The sequence below is a fragment of the Rutidosis leptorrhynchoides genome, chromosome 1, assembly GCF_046630445.1.
Source record: "Rutidosis leptorrhynchoides isolate AG116_Rl617_1_P2 chromosome 1, CSIRO_AGI_Rlap_v1, whole genome shotgun sequence".
Lineage (NCBI taxonomy): Eukaryota > Viridiplantae > Streptophyta > Magnoliopsida > Asterales > Asteraceae > Rutidosis > Rutidosis leptorrhynchoides.
In genome coordinates, this window is record NC_092333.1 from 714,241,797 (window position 1) to 714,246,560 (window position 4,764).

At 33.5% G+C, this 4,764-nt stretch overlaps 1 long non-coding RNA gene across 2 annotated transcripts; it reads right to left on the minus strand.

The window, feature by feature from the left end:
- Window positions 1-292: 292 nt before the first annotated feature.
- Window positions 293-3,609, minus strand: LOC139886227 (uncharacterized). 2 transcript variants are annotated; one of them, XR_011772329.1, is made up of 6 exons: window positions 2,866-3,609; window positions 2,508-2,723; window positions 1,787-1,863; window positions 1,535-1,627; window positions 1,121-1,263; window positions 293-628 (listed from the first exon to the last, which is right to left on the minus strand). It is a non-coding gene; the product is annotated as an uncharacterized lncRNA (long non-coding RNA). The 2 variants fall into 2 exon arrangements; XR_011772328.1 differs by having other exon boundaries at window positions 2,486-2,723.
- Window positions 3,610-4,764: the final 1,155 nt, after the last annotated feature.

Sequence of the window (4,764 nt, forward strand, 5' to 3'; positions counted from 1 at the left end):
CTGTGGACAACTAGTTGTAGGTTACTAACGAGGTCAGCTGACTTAATAAACTTAAAACATCAAAATATATTAAAAGTGTTGTAAATATATCTTGAACATACTTTGATATATATGTATACTAGCTTTAATAGCTCGTGCGTTGCACGGTGGCTAAAAAAGTTTGTATAGTAATAGGTTAATATTCGTACATATTGTATGTGATACATTGAAAACATGTTGCATGTGTAACTAACAATATGTGATATCATGCATCTTACATCTACATGGTTAATTATAAAAGAAAATGATCAAATACATGTAGACGTTATGTTAAGTCACGCATGTTAAATCTACATGCTTAATGATAAAAGAAAACGATGAAATACATGAAAGCGTTTCCAATTGACTGCAAAAAATTAAAATTCAAAATCGCTCGTGTAATTTCTATAAAGATGTTGTCATTAACGTTACTACCGCAATGATCATACGTTCGAAGAATTGGACTGATGTAAGCAGGGTTGTTCAAAGATTCACAAGGTAACTCTCTCTCCAAGAACATGATTTCACTGTGGTTGATTAAGATCCCGTTACTATTTACATTTGTAGATCCTTTCTTCGAACCACAAACTTCCGACACACTTGGTAGTACCTGGTAAAATAGTTAGAGTTAACAAAACTATTAAAAATAATTGAATTAACTTGCGACACACGTGGTACCCAGGGGCAGTTTTGTTTAGGGGCAAGCGGGGGCAGCCGCCCCCAGTGGATTTGCAATTTTCAGTGTAAAAATTTTGAATTTTTTGACTTTGCCCCTGGTTGTTTTTTTTTTTTTGCCCCAAAACCTACATATTTTGCCCCCAAACCTTCAGATTTTGCCCAAAAATCTCCAAATTTTACTCCAAAACATTCAAATTTTATCCACAAACCTTCAAATTTTGCCCAAAAACCTCCATAATTTGCCTAAAAACCTCCATTTTTTGCCCCAAAACCTCCATATTTTGCCCAAAAAAATTGCTACGGTTTTAATTTTTTTTTTTGCCCCCAGTGAAAAAAAATCCTGGTACCGCCACTGGTGGTACCATGTAATGTGATGTCACGTGTATACAAACCATGGTTCGAATACAATACGAATGGTCCTCACCAAGGTGAATTGAGATACATTCTAGCAAATGGCCAACTTGACGCCTTCAAGGTAAGATCACCTATGCAAATTTACCCATCAATATTTTTGTCCAACATCACATTAGAACAACCACCCACCAAACCTGCATTTATGCATTGTAGCTAAAACAAAAATACAATCTTAGTTAACCATGGGTAAGCGATCTGAAACAAAAGCAACCGTTATAAAAACAATTAAACTGGTTACGAAAATGAATATGATTATGGATCATTTAAATAAACTGCTACATATCAATATTACATAACACGTGAAACTAAAATTTAAGTTTGAAACTTAAATTTCGATACTATGTTTCGAAATTCTATCCTTTATTAGAAAATGATTAGCAAATATTTGTATACTAAAAATTGGATATTAAATTAGGCATAATACCTTCAATCTTTAGGATGAACAATCGATTGTCCTTCAAATGGTGAATACGACTTAAAGATCATAACAATGAATATCGTTATTGCATATCTTTACCTAAATGAAATCAACGCTTGTTAAAATGAATTGCAAATTGATAATGCTTAATGTCATAAGTCAAATATTCGTTATAAATTAAATATTCGTTACTGGTACACACAAAGCAAACAAAATGTAACTTTTTCATGTCACATTTGTTTTAGAAGCTTACTTTACTTGAATGACTTCAAACAAAAACTTTTCCATCTATATGCGGCATTTTATTATATAGCCATCTCAAAGCACATAACTACCTGCACCACAAATGCACATTAGCAAAGCAAACATCGTAATAATAAAACTTGCACCACCAAAGGCATTAAATGACAAATATATGCAGGGCCGGCTAAGGCTATGGGCGAAGCGGGCGACGGCCCGGGGCATCACACGGTTAGGGGCATCATTTCAAAAAAAATTATTAATACCCATAGTTTAAAACTTATAAAGATATATGTTTACGTAAATGTTGAGGGCATTTTATAATTATTTCGCCCGGGGCATGCAAAAACTTTGACCAATGTTTGACCGGCCCTGAATATATGGATTTCTATATTCTAAATTGTGAAAAATACATTTGCACACCTGAATAAAAAGAATAAGCTCCAATCTATCTATAATATGCTTATAGAATAATTATTAAGAAAATCATATAAACAATCAGAAGTTGAAAATGTCAATAGGGTAGAATCAAGTAAGATTATTAATATAAGCATATTAATAATTCGAGTCAACAAATTTCACCCTTAACAAAAATTAGCCAATAGAGATACAACTGCAGCCAGATGTGAAGTATAAAATGCTAATGTATCTCAATATAAATGGATACATGTGAAAGCAAAGTAACAACGATATATGTGTGCACTAACTATAACTCACATCATCATTTTAGCGCCAATACCTCACATAACAAAGGTCACGTGACCCATTTATCTCCTGACCCGTTTAGATCTCTTATCCAACCTGATCCGTTCGGAGTTGTTTGAAAATCTGGCTCGTTTGACCCGTTTGGAGTCGGTTGAAAATCTGACTCGTTTGACCCATGATCCGTTTCAACCCAAAGATAGTTGGACCCATTACCCAAACCGAGCGAAGTTGAGTCGTTTTCCAAGTATACCTGAGATATAAGAACTAAAATAATGAGCCGAGGCAGCCTGATTTCAACACATCTAGCAACCTAAATATACAAAAAGAAACAAAGATATAGAATAAGCATGGGTTGTATTATGTAAAAATATGTCTAAACATACTTAACTTACCCCTGGGAATCCAAATTCATAAAGAACGAAGCCAGCTAGAGCGACCAGAGGAACAGCCGCAAGTGGCCTCAACAACCTTTAAATCAAACAGATTAGAATGCACTCTTAATTATGTTTATAACTTAGAGCTAACCTTGTGTTGTTGTCTAAGACCACTAAACCCGAGAATGATATGGATTGTAGAGTCAATCATCTAAGCGCGCACCTTCAATCGTACACACTGTCTTCCTGAATCTTTAAGCACGATAATTTTAATTATATCAATTGAGAGTACGCATTTACTGTTTACGCCATTTTTATACATACGTCTTAAAAATTGTGATTGTGCATTCAAGATATAATCTACCAAATTTATCAAATAGTCAGTGTGCAAACAAAATTTACCATTCAATCTATATATCCCTATTCAATCAAACATACCATAGTCAAAATCAAATCACAACAACCTCATGCTCACTAAAAAATAGTAATAATAATAACCACGCTGACCCAGCCATTGATGTCCCAACAGACATGGTAAAAATTGTAACTGATTTACACACCTGCAATTTCAAACCCGTACGATTTTAATTATCTGATGAAACTCGAACGATTCTAATTTAATCCAACTGTTGTTGAGATCGGAGAATCCTATTTTGATTTAATCAGCCATAAAAATTAGATCTGCCGTAATCGATTTTGTATAAATTTTACAGACAAAGGGCTGATCGAATGCGGGTAACAGAAGACCAAAATCATCATCAATCGAATACCAACTTAAGAACGATATATATTTCGCATAAAGAAGTTATTGAAATCAGAAATTCCATTCATGAACTCATCAAGCAGATTAATGAAATCAACATTTTAGTTGAACAATTAATCATCTTAAACGTTAGATGTTGCAGTCGATGGTTCAATTACGGAACCCTAATTGAATTTCATTTGTCATGGTTATGGATTCAAAGAGAATAAGATAGGCATAGTGAGAGAGATGTTTTTTTATTGGTTGTTAAAAAAATGAACAAATAGGAGATGGACAATGAAATGTCTAGTTCTTATTGATTAAAAACGTTCCATATTAATTGATTTCGTTGCGAGGTTTTGACCTCTATATGAGACGTTTTTCAAAGACTGCATTCATTTTAAAACAAACCATAACCTTTATTTCATCAATAAAGGTTTAAAAAGCTTTACGTAGATTATCAAATAATGATAATCTAAAATATCCTGTTTACACACGACCATTACATAATGGTTTACAATACAAATATGTTACAACAAAATAAGTTTCTTGAATGCAGTTTTTACACAATATCATACAAGCATGGACTCCAAATCTCGTCCTTATTTAAGTATGCGACAGCGGAAGCTCTTAATAATCACCTGAGAATAAACATGCTTAAAACGTCAACAAAAATGTTGGTGAGTTATAGGTTTAACCTATATATATCAAATCATAATAATAGACCACAAGATTTCATATTTCAATACACATCCCATACATAGAGATAAAAAATCATTCATATGGTGAACACCTGGTAACCGACATTAACAAGATGCATATATAAGAATATCCCCATCATTCCGGGACACCCTTCGGATATGATATAAATTTCGAAGTACTAAAGCATCCGGTACTTTGGATGGGGCTTGTTGGGCCCAATAGATCTATCTTTAGGATTCGCGTCAATTAGGGTGTCTGTTCCCTAATTCTTAGATTACCAGACTTAATAAAAAGGGGCATATTCGATTTCGATAATTCAACCATAGAATGTAGTTTCACGTACTTATGTCTATTTTGTAAATCATTTATAAAACCTGCATGTATTCTCATCCCAAAAATATTAGATTTTAAAAGTGGGACTATAACTCACTTTCACAGATTTTTACTTCGTCGGGAAGTAAGACTTGGCCACT